Below are 14,338 nucleotides of genomic sequence, written 5' to 3'. Positions count from 1 at the left end.
AGGTCTTAGTTGCAGCACTAGGGATCTTCAGTCTTTGTTGCAACATGCAGGATCTTTTAGTGTGGCATGTGGAATCTAGTTCACTGATCAGGGATCAAACTCGGACTCCCTGCATTAGGAGCACGGGTCTTAGCCACTGGACCACCAGGGAAGCCCCATCTCCATGTTATTGTAATTTGCATTTCCCTGATGACATATGATATGAAGCATCTTTTCATATGTTTTTTTTGCTTTCTGTATATTTCCTTTGGTGGCTTCCCTGGTGGCTCAGTCGGTAAAGAATCCACCTCCAATGGAGACCACCTACAATGCAGGAGACCTGGCTTTGATCCCTGGGTTGGGGAGATCCCCTGGAGAAAGAAATCGCAACCCATTCCATATTCTTGCCTGGGAAATCACATGGACAGAGGATCCTGGTGGGCTACAGTCCATAGGGTCGCAATAGTAGGACATGACTTAGTGACTAAACCACCACCACCACCATACTTCCTTGGTGAGAGGTCTGTTCATGTCTTTTGCCTATTTTTTTAATTGGATTGTTCATTTTCTTACTGTTGTTTCTTAAAACTCAACAGTTTTAAGGGAGATAATCGTCCTTTTTCAGATATGTCATTTGCAAATATTTTCTCTTAGTCTATGACTTGTCTTCACAAATCCATTTTTGTCCTATGTTTTTCATCCTAACATACCTACTCAGCTCCTTTCCTTCTGTCCACACCCACATCCTGGCAGCCTGTAGATGGTAGTCTGTGGCCGTGCCCCACACGGGTGTCCTAGTGAGCCATGCCCACCACTTCCACTGCTGGTGAGAGTCTTCGAGCCATCTCACGAACAAGACTTCCTTTGCGTTAGTTCTCCTGCCAGGTTTTGCCGTGTCTCCTGCTATTTCTCCTTATACGCGTACCAGAACAAGGCCCCTTGCTCCTTCAGCCAAGGGTATGTTCCATCACAAAGTTGGTGTCCTTTTTTCACTTTCAACATATGCAATTTTAAAAATAATATTGAATATGTTTTTAAAACTACAGGATTTAAAAAAAACTATTTATATCTGTATATAAATTATTATACCTAATGTTTATAAATATATTTAAAATGTCTGGACTTAATTACACTACACTGTTAAAAGTACATACTTTGAGGAAAGAAGTGGGAAGGAGAATTACATTGGGATGAGGTGGGAAGGGGGTATAGATAGAGATTTTCCCCTTTTACATATATACTTCTGTACCATTCAATCATTTTATAACAAGCATTTATCACTGCTATATTTTTTTAACTAAATGGAAAAAAAGTCACATAACTTGTCATTTCCTTGAAATTCTGATGTGCCCTTAGAAGTATGAACTCCTGCACTGCTGGTAAAAACCACTGTATCAAGGGGTAGTGTGTGTGATAATCTTCATCACTAGCACAAAGACCAGCAAATTGTGTGGTGTCTGGGAAGCTCAGCGTGTGATAGGGAAATCGCTGTTGTGGAGCCAGGAGACCTGAGATCAGGTCTTGAATCAGTCATGTGATCTGAGGTACTCTGCAAGCATCTTTACTCACCCTTATTAACTCTGTTAATTGTGGACCAGCCTAAACAGAAAGAGCCTAGGGCCAAGGCATTTTGAGGCCAAAATGTAGATGATGGAGGTCCTTCAGCTCCACTGACTTCAGCAGCCAGGGCCAAGAAACTAGAATGTTCAGGTAAGCATGAAGGGAAGAGGGGCCAGGCTAAGGAGGCCCCAGGGCAGTTCAAAATGATTCATGACCTAGAGCAGGATGTAGTAACTAAGAGTCAAGAGGATCCTGTGTATACTTCCTAAAAGATCAGTCGACTCACTGAGAAACCAGCATCTCATTCAGTTATCAGTTCATCCATCCACTTACTGAACAGCTGAGTATTGACTATAGACCAGGCTTTCTAGGTGTTAGGGTGATAAGGGTAAATGAAGTAGGCGTGATCCCTACCTTGATGGAGTTTCATGCCCTAGCAGTAGAGACAGAGTAAATAAGAAAAGAAGCAAATGTATAATTCTGAACTAAGATAAGAGTTACAGGGAGGGTGGGGAAAATCTGTCTGAAGGCATGAAGTTTAAGTCAAGATCTGAAGAACAAGAGTTGACCGATGGAAGAGGTGTGGGAATAGTATCAGTCAAAGGCCATAGAGTGGGATGGGCTCAGAGTCCTCCAGAAGCTGGTGAAGCATGCTGAGTGAGGGGTAAGAGATACAGAAGGAGAGAAGGGAGAGGTAGGCAGGAACCAGTCATGTGCTAGAATGTTACTCTAGGAGTAGAGGAAGGCCCCATAAGGGTTGTAAGCAGAGAAAGGTCATAATATAATCAATAAATTTTAAAAGATCACTCAGCTGCTGCATGGATCATTGATTGGAGAGCCGAGAGAAGAAACAGAGTCATTCTGTGGGGAAAGGGATGACCAAGACCAAGCAGAGATTTCAGTGTCCAAGTCAAATCAGAATTTACAGGGGTCAGAGCCTTCCTTCTCCAAGCGGGTGAAATTGGGCAACAGATAATGGGGTAGGGAGGCCAAGGCAGGCCCTTGGCTCCATAACTGCCTGGACACAGGTAAAAAGAGCCTGCCAGGGCATTCCTGCCTTTCCCTGAGCAGCAGGAGGTCTGAGGCCTCCCCAAGGCTTCCTGCCTGTGGCTGTAAGTAGCAGGGGGACCCAGGCAAGACAGGTGAGGCAGAAGTTAATAACTCCAGCACAGTGGGTGGCCCCATATTCCCTCTTTTCATAACAAATAATCTTCTCCTCCCAACACTCAGGTACAATCATGTTTTTTCTCCTGTTTGTGGACCAGCTGGGATTCTTCTGTATGTTCTTTACCTTTGTGCTAGATCTCTGTAAACAGATAGGCAAAGCCCTGGAGCAGAAATGCAAGGTGGCAGGAATTATCCCACCGTGAAAGTGTTAGTCACTCAGTCATGTCCGACTCTTTGTGACCCCATGGACTATAACCCTCCAGAATCCTCTGTCCTTGGAATTCTCCAGGCAAGAATACTGGAGTGGGTTGCCATTTTCTTCTCCAGGGGATCTTCCTGACCCAGGGATCAAACCTGGGTCTCCTGCAATGGCAGGCAGATTCTTTACCATCTGAGCCACCAGGGAAGCCCTCCATGAGCTTTGAGCAATTCTTTCCCAATCAACCAATTTGAATAAATTTCAAGTTAGTGAAAGCCTAAACTATGAGCCTTTGCTTTTGAAAGCCTAAAAAATTCAGTCCTTATCTCAAAGCAGTACTACTTTAGAATCTTCAAGTTCTCCCTATTGAACAGGATATATTCTAATCTGGCTCATAAGACCCTGGATAATGTGGTCCCCACCTACCATCCAGCTCACCTGACCCCCACCTATAATATAGCTTGTCTTCTGTATGTGTGCTATACTCTAAAACATCTGTGTTCTCTAGTGCTCCCAGATTTAAAAAAAAAACTGTTGCATGCAGTGCAGGAGACCTGGATTCGATCCCTGTGTCAGGAAGATCCCCTGGAGAAGGGGATGGCTACCCACTCCAGTGTTTTTGCCTGGAGAGTTCCGTGGACAGAGCCTGGTGGGCTACAGTTCACGAGGTTGCAAAGAGTTGAACATGACTGAGAGACTAACCATTACAGTTGATTTACACAGGTGAGATTCTTGTTTGGTTGGTTGGCGATGCCACACAACATCCAGGATCTTAGTTTCCCAACCATGGATCGGACCCATACCTCCAGCAGTGGAAGTGCAGAGTCCTAACCACTGAACAGCCAGGAAATTCACTGTCCATTTCTTCTTGATTGTCCAAGTTGTTGGTGAATAGCTGTTGATAATTCAATCCTATTTTCTTTAATGTATAGTTTCTCTTGAATATAGACGTGTCTATATTTCTTCTCTTTAAATATCCTGTGAACTCACTGAGACTAGAAAATTTCCTCTTGAACTATTAAAATAGCTGCTCAACAGATATTTGTTAGGTGTCTATTTTCAGCAAATAGGTCTTCAAACCCTTGTGCTGGAAGAAACTCAAGCAGTATAGGCCATACAAGGCAGGCTACAAAGCACCAAGTACACTTAGGTCTCACTTTTATAGATATACATGTTTGCATGTGTGTATATACATATGTGCCTGGGAAATCTCATGGACAGAGGAGCCTGGTAGGCTGCAGTCCACGGGGTCTTGAAGAGTCGGACACGACTGAGCAACTTCACTTCCACTTTTCACTTTCATGCATTGGAGAAGGAAATGGCAACCTACTCCAGTATTCTTGCCTGGAGAATCCCAGGGACGGGGGAGCCTGGTGGGCTGCCGTCTATGGGGTCGCACAGAGTCGGACACGACTGAAGCGACTTAGCAGCAGCAGCATATCTAACTATCTTTGCATAGAAGGCAAATTTGCATGGTACTCATCAGCAAAGGTCATTCTCTGTACACTACGGGGACTGCCCCCATAGTTATCACCCTTCTATCTACTGTGTTGATTCAGATTCCCCAAATTATTTTACTTATTCAAAATACAACTTCAATAAATAAATAAATAAGTAAAATACCAAAAAAGAAGACAACAACAAAAATTGGCTGTGTGTTTAGGGTTGATGTGTCATGTGACATAATCTTTCCAATTGAAAATAACAGGAACTAGATTATCAGGCATTCTTGCACAGATCAAAATTTTAGGAGATTACTGATATTAAGAAGGGCTTCCCCCCCGCCTCCCAACAACAAGTAGTTATTTTGGTTTTAGGGAAAAAGCTGTAATAAGGACTCTCATTCAACTCAACCTAAAGTAACTGGGGAACAAAAGGAGACTGTATGAGAAAGGTCTTGGGAACTCTCATGGAGCAGTCAGGCCCCAAGAAGTATCCTGAGGCAGTCAGGCATGGGAGCAGACACACCCAGAAGTCAAGTCACATTAGGGCTTCTAGCGCCCCTGCTGAGGTTAGCTCTGAGTATTGGCTTCATTCCTTACTTTTGATGTGAACAAGCTCTGTCCACAGCTCTTGAGTTTTACCTTTTACCATTTTAGGCACCTGCTGCTAAGTCACTTCAGTCGTGTCCGACTCTGTGCGACCCCATAGACGGCAGCCCACCAGGCTCCCCCGTCCCCGGGATTCTCCAGGCACCAGAAGGAGACTAATCTGATGATCTGTCTGGTTCCAGTAATCCAGGGAAGGAATTGATTTAGTGGTTCAGCTTGGGTCAGGTACCACCCCCGAACAAATCAGCTGTAGTTAGGAAAGTGATGGTAGAAACCACAGCTGATTCAGAAGTGGGGTTAGGTCACTTCAGGTAAGAGGGGAGAGTATCTGAGCAGATAAGCCCATAGACATCCATGACAAGGTTTGAAGAAAGAAAAAATAAAACAGGAATAAAAATTGGACAGATTCCATCCCTAGCCTTCAGTTTTGCTCATTAAAGAGTCACAAAAACTTAACCAGTATATCCACCATGTCTGGATCTCTATGTGGATATGAGTCCTAGCTTTGCAGCTCACAAGCAATATTGCCTTGGATAAGTCATGCTTTTAGAATGGGGCTAATAATTTCTCTTTTTCTAGGCTGTTGTGAAAAACTACTGGTGAGAAACCAGTGGTTCTTAGAGAGGCAGTGGAGTGAGTTCAGTGAACACAAGTATAAACTCTGGAACAGTGTCCTCAGCCAGGAGTGAGTTTGCCCCCAGGAGTCATTTGGCAATGTGTGAATTCATTTTTGGTTGTCACAAGTAGGAGGGGGTACAACTACTGGATAGAAGCTAGAGATGCAGTTAAACATCCTGTGATGCATAGGACAGCCTCAGATGTCAAGAGTGCTCAAGCTGAGAAACCACGCTCTAGAGCCAAATTTTCTGATTCTATTTATATCTCCATCACTTCAAAATTTGGTAAATTACCTTACTTTTCTATACCTCAGTTTTCCCATCTGGAAAGTCCCATCTGGGACTAATACTACAAACTATCTCCTAGGCCTATTGTGAGGACCAAATGGATTAATATATGTAAAGAGTTTGTGCCCCTGCCTGGTACGTAGTTCTCCCTAAATGTAAGCTGTTACTTTCTCCAAACTTGGCTAAGCTTCAGAATCACTTTGAGACCTTGTCTAATAATAGACTCCCAGGAACCTTCCCTAGTTGTACTGGATCTGAATCTTTGGAATTTGGAATGCAGGAATATGGGGAGTTTAGAGTTCCCCAGTTGATTTGGATGATCAGCCAAGTATGGGGGTGAAGCCTTGCTATGCAGAGTGTGGTTTTCAGACCAGCAGCAACTCAGAGCAAACTCCAGTGTGCACACAAATCACATGGGGGACTTGTTACAAGTCAGGTTCTGGTTCAGCAGTCTGGGTGCCACCTGAGTTTCTGCTTTCCTGACAAGCCTCCAAGTGAGAACAACACAGCTGGTCCTCCAACAGTACTCTGAGTCCCAACACTCCAAAATACTTTATACCTGCATGTTATGGATTCCACACCCCCAATAATGCTGCTGGACCCAAAGCCTATTGAGTGCCACAAGGTTGAGTTGGAATAGCTGCCACTGTTTCTCCTTCCCAAGAACTAAAAACAAAGTAAGGAAAGGAAGCTATGTGGGAATGCTTTAGATAGCTTTTATCTCCTGGGGACCCCCCCCCCAACCTGAGCCGCGATGGAAACTCCCCCAGGAGAAGGCCGTCCACTTACTACTTGCCTGGCTGCAAAAGTATATCCCCTTAGCCAGAAAGAATAAAGAACCTTTGGAGGCTTCTGGAGTCCCATTTGTTGTAAATTACCTGGAAGTCATTTTGTTTACAGTGGAATTGACCTGGAAGTCAATTTGTTCCTTTTCATGGCTGATGTCTCTTAAAAGAGTATTGTTCTTCAGTGTCAGGCCCCACCAGCCTCCAGGAGTCTGTGTTCACAGAGAGTCAGAGATAGGACTGCACCTGGAAGCTCTTTAATTCAGTGGTTTTTCAGTGTGTCTCTGACACATGTGTGTGATGAACTTAGTGGGGAGATGGGTAATGTTTGTTTGCTTTCTTATATATATATATATATATATATATATTTACGGCTGCACTGGGTCTTTGTTGCTTCACATGGGCTTTCTCTAGTCATGGCGAGCAAGGGCTACTCTCTAGTCACGGTGCGCAGGCTTCTTATTGCAGTAGCTTCTCTTGTTGCAGAGCATGGGCTCTAGGTGTGCGGGCTTCAGTAGCTTTGGCCCTTAGTCTTGGTAATTGTGGCCCACGGGCTTAGTTGCCCCATGGCATGTGGGATCTTTCTGCATCAGGGATCAAACCAGTGTCCTCTTAATTGCAAGGGAGATTCTTAACCACCGGACCATCAGGGAAGCCCCTATTTACTTTCATAATAATGTATTTGTGTTAATATGTTCAACCATGGTGGCTTAGAATCGTGTTATAATACTTCTTTTTAAAATTTAATTTTAAGTTATTGACTTGATGGGGAAAATAATATAAGTAGAACACATATGTGATAAATTACTTAAGTTCCAGACATGCTGTTTCAGTTCAGTTTCCTTTTTTTATGGATGGAGAAACTAAAGCAAGAGAGGCCCTGAGTCTCAATTTTCTTATCCTTAAAATAAAGATAATTAGCCCTACTTGGTAGGATTGTGGTGAGAACTAAACAGTTCATTTACAGCACTTTGTACATTGCCTGGCCCGTCATACATACCTAAGAAATGTTAGCTGCTCATATTATCAGTATTAGATGAGAAACCTTATTAATATGATCACTGATAGTCTCTCTGAGCCTCATGCTCCCCATATGCAACGTGAAGGCATCAGATGAGAAGGCTAACCATCTCTGGCCATCCAGCTCCCTCATCCTCTAACATGCCAGGGGAAAATATCTGACAGAAAATGTGGAACATTAAATCTTCTCTTTTCAGTAGGCCTCATTTTATCCAGCTATAAAATGGGAGAAATAAAGACTTCTGTGACAATTCCTGCCAACAAGTCAGCCTATTTAAACAACCTATTAAACATCATATTAAAAATCTATTTACTTTGGTATGGTCTTAATTGACACATTTGAGTGCTAGATCTAGTCCAGCAAGAGAAAAATTATTGGAAAAAAATCAGCACTAAATGTATGTGCTCACAGCCACTCACAGATAATGAAAACAAAGGCTAGAAGCCATGTAGCTTGTCAGAGAGCAAAGGGCTGTTAAATTCTAAAGCCAAGGCTTAAGCTCCTGTCTCTCAGCTCTCAGACCAAAGTTTCCTTCTCAACTTCTGCTTCTGGTCTCCTTCTTTTATCTTCAATTTCCTTTTTAGTTCTCCTTTGACAGGACTGTCTCTGGATCTCCTCACCACCAGCTCCCCCACTGCTCCCTCTCTCTCTCTCCACACACACACACACACACACACACACACACACACACACACACACACACACACACACACACACACGAGCAAGCCTGTCTGAACCATTATTCAGAGCTGATGCTCCCACATTCCGACTCTGAGACTCAGAAGTATAGGTCTCAGAGAGCTGAAACTGGAGTAAAGGAACATGTAGAGAGTTTTCTAGACAACTAACTCATACCACAAATAAGGAAAAAGGCTTCTTCAGTCCTGGTGCCAGTGCAATCTGCATTCTCTTTTCGTCCTTTGGACAAGATCCACTGCATATTCTGGCATGTAAGAGCCTCTCCCTCTCTCCCCACGGAAAAGGAATCCAAAATTATACCTTGCACTGCAAATCGGTGCTGCTAGGTCACTTTCCAGACCTAAAATTAGGGATGGTGCTCCCCCAGGTGGTCTGAGCCTAGAAGCACATCTCCTACAAAGACACCAACTTACATTAATACACTTTAACAGTGATTTTCTCTAACCGCTATCATCATAATCATAATCCATGGACCACAGAACTGCTCAGAAGTAGAGCCTTCACTGAACATGGAAGGTTAGTCAGCTGGAATAAAGGATTAACACGTAGAGAGTTTTCTAGACAACAAACTCATACCACAAATAAGGAAAAAGTTTTCTTCTTCCTGGTACCAGTGCAATCTGCATCCTGGCTGGAGTAGGAGACCCTTAAGGCCTTTTTAGTCATTGCTACTGTTATAGTTCAATAGTTTCTTGAACCTAGTGGTGTCATGTATTGGAGTTTGGCTTTTTTTTTCTCTTTTTTCTTTTTTTTTGGCTGTACCTCGAGGCTTTCAGAATCTCAGTTCCTTGACCAGGGATTGAACGTGGACCACAGCAGTGAAAGCCCGGAATCCTAACCACTAGGAAACCAGGGAACCTGTACTGTTTTGTTTGTTTGTTTTTCTGTATTGAGCTTTTTGTTGGCTGAAATGAATGAATATAGAATGATAAACAGTGGGTAAATGGGATCCCTACATAAATGGGGACCACTGAGTAATTATGGCCCTTCCATTCACAGGTTTTGCCTTTGGAAAGCAAAATATGGGACCATGCCAAGACCACTCATCCACTCATCCTATATGGAGGGATGTTGGTGATCACTAGAGCATACAGAAGGCTCTGGGCCTCAACCTACCACAAGTTTGGGGCCACCACCCAGGTGAGCATCATCCTCAACTTCCCCAACTGCTAGTGAGTTAGTTCAGTCCCCAGAGACAGAATGATGGTGTACAGGGTGTGGCTGGATTCCCCTCAACAGAGGAGATTAGTAATGGCATGACTGAGAATTTCTTCTGCATAGAGAAGAGATGCCAGCAAGCTGCACCATGGAAAGAAGTGGACCCCTGAAAATGCAACCCCATACATGTCATCCCTCTTTCTTAAAAAAAAGAAAATCTAAACCAAGACACATCTTTTTTCTTGTGTGAAAGTGAAAGTCGCTCAGTCTTGTCCAACTCAATACGACCCCATGGAATTCTCCAGGCCAGAATATTGGAATGGGTAGACTTTCCCTTCTTCAGGGGATCTTCCCAACCCAGGAATCGAACTGGCGTCTCCTGCATTGCAGGCAGATTCTTTACCATCTGAGCTACCTGGGAAGCCCCCCTAGTTGATTTTTGGCTACTCTAAGTATGGCCCTAAAGAACAGAAATTCACATTCTTAATCTAATATATAAATAATGTTTGTGAAAGTCATTCAGTAGTGACTGACCCTTTGCAACCGCGAGGACTATACATAGTCCGTGGAATTCTCCAGGCCAGAATACTGGAGTGGGTAGTTGTTCCCTTCTCCAGGGGATCTTCCCAACCCAGGGATCGAACCCAGGTCATGCACATTGCAGGCAGCAGATTCTTTACCAGCTGAGCTACCAATGTTTAGAAAAATATAATCTGTTCACTCGGACTTAATTTTCTCAGTAATTCATACTCATCATTTATAAGAAAGAGAAGAAAGAACAGCATTAAATAAACACTATTCTCTTCATTTGGTCCTTAGATAAGTCCTCAAAAAGGAACTCAAAAGAAGGAGAATTAATTCTTACCAGGAAAGAGAGAGGCATCACCGAAGCCGCTGAGACTTGAACCATAAACAGGACTGTTCAGTTCAGTTCAGTCGCTCATTCGTGTCCGACTCTTTGTGATCCCATGGACTGCAGCACGCCAGGCCTCCCTGTCCATCACCAACTCTGGGAGTTTACTCAAGCTCATGTCCATTGAATCAGTGATGCCATCCAACCATCTCAACCTCTGTCGTCCCCTTCTCCTCCTGCCTTCAATCTTTCCCAGCATCAGGGTCTTTTCAAATGAGTCAGTTCTTCCCATCAGGTGCCCAAAATATTGGAGTTTCAGCTTCACAACCAGTCCTTCCAATGAACACCAGGACTGATTTCCTTTAGGATAGACTAGTTGGATCTTCTTGCAGTCCAAGGGACTCTCAAGAGTCTTCTCCAACACCACAGTTCAAAAACATCAATTCTTCAGTGCTCAGCTTTCTTTATAGTCCAACTCTCACATCTGTACATGACTACTGGAAAAACCATAGCTTTGACTAGATGGACCTTGTTGGCAAAGTAATGTCTCTGCTTTTTAATATGCTGTCTAGGTTGGTCCTAACTTTTCTTCCAAGGAGTAAGCATCTTTTTATTTCATGGCTGCAGTCACCATCTGCTGTGATTTTGGAGCCCCCCAAAATAAAGTCTGTCACTGTTTCCATTGTTTCCCCATCTATTTGCTGTGAAGTGATGGAACCAGATGCCATGATTTTAGTTTTCTGAATGTTGAGTTTTAAGCCAACTTTTTCACTCTCCTCTTTCACTTTCATTAAGAGGCTCTTTAGTTCTTCTTCGCTTTCTGCCATAAGAGTGGTGTCATCTGCATATCTGAGGTTATTGATATTTCTCCTGGAAATCTTGAGTCCAGCTTGTGCTTCATCCAGCCTAGTTCCAAGAATTCCACTCCTGGGTATATATCCAGAAAAACCAAAAACATGAATAAGAAAAAAATATATGCATTCCAGTGTTCATTGCAGCATTATTTATAATTGCTAAAGGACGGAAGCAACCTAAGTGTCCGTCAACAGATAAAAGGATATAGAAAATGTGAGATACATACACACACATGCTTACCCACATGTATAGATATTTGTCTGTGATATCAGTCTTTTGTAGAGGACATCAGGATAACAACCTCAAGATTCTCCACTAAAGTCATAGAATCTCAGAATTCTAGAAGCTTGTCATCTAGGAGCCTTGAGTTAAAAACATTCATAACATTTTAGAGTTGAACTTAAGAGCTTGAACACCTTCAGGAACATGAATTTACTGACTCACAAAGTAGAAGGTAAGGCCAAAGGTAAGAAGCTATCTTGCTTCAAGTAGGATGGTGATGTTGAAGCACCACTAGAGGGAGTCCCTGTTCATTGTGTCTCAGTCACAATAAAAGCAGGATTTCCCTTCTCTTGTTCTCAACCTCCACATAAACCAGGAGTAATACACCACTGATCAGAAAAGGAAAACCCAAGAAGATCAGTACGCACTTGTCTTCTCTAAAGTGTTATGGGATGTTACTGGATATAGAGTCTTAATTTTTTTGCATAAAAGTAAGGGTTAAAAAAATAAGACTATGCCCTAGCTTCTTGAACGTTTTTTTCCTAAATCTTTGTTGATAGTTGGAGCTGATAATAAAACAGATTATTATTATTATAAACTGGAGGTTTTTTAAGTTTTCTAAACCTCAATGATCTCACTCTAAAATGGGGTCAGTTTCTGTTCTGTTTCCCTTTAGACTTTAAAATGCTGTAATGTAACATCCAGAACTGCTAATGACATATTAATTAAGAATGGCAGGTAGTAGGAAAATATGTTTTATGCAGTATTATTGGTAAAAAAAAAAAAAGAATGTGTGTGTGAGAGTGTCTATGTGTATTTTGTGTGTCTAGAAGAGGAAATAACAGTTGATCTTAGTAGAATTGTAAATATTTTCATTTCCTATTTGCTAATGTATATTTTTAATTTGTATACATTGGATATCATTTTTAGAACACCAGATTATAGAAAATCTCCCAAGTTCTGTATCAATATAAGGAATGATTGTCATTGTCCCTCAAATTTATTTATTTACCTTCCTCTTCACTTACAGCAGTGGTTCTCACCTGGAGGCATTCCTTACTCCGTTTCCCAGGGGAACATTTGACAATGACTGGAGACATTGTTTGATGATCACAACTAGGTTTTATGATACTACCGGCACCTAGAGGGTAGAGGCTAGAAATGCTGCTAAACATCTTACAGTACACAGGACAGCTCACCACTTAGAAGAAATCTAAATCAGATACTGGCCTCAAGAAAGTTGATATTGAGTAAGAAAGTACAAATGTCATATTTACTCTATTTAACCAATCTTGGGTTTCTAAAACATTTGTTTACAATATTCTGCTGTTACAAACAATGCTACAAAGAATATTATTGCATATGCATTCTTAGGAAGCATAGGGAGGGTTCTTCAAGGTATATCATAAGGAGTGGAGTAGCTGGGCCAACAGGCACATCCGTTCTTAGTTTTAACAGTATCTGTAAACCTAGGAGTGTGAATGAAGTATAAAAATAGAGGCTAACTTTAAAAAGCAGGAAACAGAATAAGATTTTCACATAATACCATTTACATTTAGCATACACAGGAACAAAGCAACAATACACGCATTAGAAGAGTAAGTATGAAACAGTATACAGTAAATAAATCAGAATTGTTGTTTATGGTGAGGAAAGGAGTGGTGTAAATCAGCATTTCTCTACTTCTACATTATTGTTATCTTCAGCTGTGTAATTCTTTGTTGTGGGAAACTGTTGTGTGCATTGTATGAATGTTAGCAGTCTCCCTGACCTCTACCCACTAGATGCTAGTAGCAATTGTGATAAGCAAAAATGTCTGTAGACGTTGCCAGAAATTCTTAGGAGGTGCAAAACTGCCCTCAGTTCAAACCACTTGTATAAATAAAGGGGTAAGATGAGTGAGTAAACCCAGGTAGGGCCTTGCACAGACCCATGATGGCAGAATAAGAGTTTCCTGAAAATATGATTAACTCAATCTTTGACACTCGAACTTCTGAGTGATTGAAAAAAAATTTACTGCTGCATTGTCCTCCAAAGTGGCTTTGTAAATGTATATTTCTAACAGAGTATGAAAGGACTTCTTTCCTCACACCTTTGCCAGCACCTGCTATTGTTAAACTTCTTTTGTGTTTTACATTTTATGCTTACCAATCTGACTTTTAAGAAAAAGAAAATTCATTTCATTGTTTTCATACAATTGATCATCTCTTCATATGTTTATTGCCTATCTAGACTTCCTTGTCTGTCTGTGCCTGATTTGTATTTACATACTTGTGAGTATTTGACATCTGAGAGGAGGAAACAAAAGCTAGGAGAAGTCTTCATAAATGTAGAGAACTTCTGTTGCTTCCTTCATTTATACAACAAACGTTTGCTGAGGGCTAGGCTCTGTGCTTTCCTACACGTTTCCTGCTGAAGCGGTTTGCAAGGCATGATGGCTCAGTCTCCATCTAGTATTACAATTCCAGAAGATGATGAATTGATGACGTGACAGAAGAGAGTTCCTCAAAGCTTATGAGTAACTGGAGTCCTCCAGACTTATTCATTCAACACTTACTTACTGAGTGTCAGATCTTGTTCCAGATATGCCTCTTGGCCATCTGTATGTCTTCTTTGGAGAAATGTCTATTTAGATATTCTGCCCATTTTTTGATTGGGTCGCTTGGTCTTTTTGTTAGTGAGTTGTTTGAGCTGTTTGGAAATTTGTAAATTAAGCCTTTGTCAGTCACATCATTTGCAAATATTTTCTCCCAGTCCGTAGGTTATCTTTTTGTTTGTTTATGTTTTTCTTTGCTGTGCAAAAGCTTGTAAGTTTGATTAGGTCCCATTTGTTTATTTTTGCATTTAATCTCTATTGCCTTGGGAGAGCAGCTTAAGAAAACAT

At 41.8% G+C, this 14,338-nt stretch overlaps 1 protein-coding gene across 1 annotated transcript in view; it reads left to right on the top strand.

Annotated features, from left to right (window-relative positions):
• SLC36A2 (solute carrier family 36 member 2) overlaps nt 1–14,338 on the top strand; it is a 75,873-nt gene that overhangs the window by 24,531 nt on the left and 37,004 nt on the right. Inside the window, exon 3 of the mRNA XM_081495908.1 lies at nt 9,366–9,506. The gene's annotated coding sequence lies outside the window, so the exon portion shown is untranslated. The remainder of the gene's footprint in view (nt 1–9,365; nt 9,507–14,338) is intronic.

This window comes from Giraffa tippelskirchi, chromosome 6 (assembly GCF_054371585.1).
Source record: "Giraffa tippelskirchi isolate mGirTip1 chromosome 6, T2T-mGirTip1v1.2.pri, whole genome shotgun sequence".
NCBI lineage: Eukaryota > Metazoa > Chordata > Mammalia > Artiodactyla > Giraffidae > Giraffa > Giraffa tippelskirchi.
This window is presented reverse-complemented; position numbering and strand designations above follow the sequence as displayed.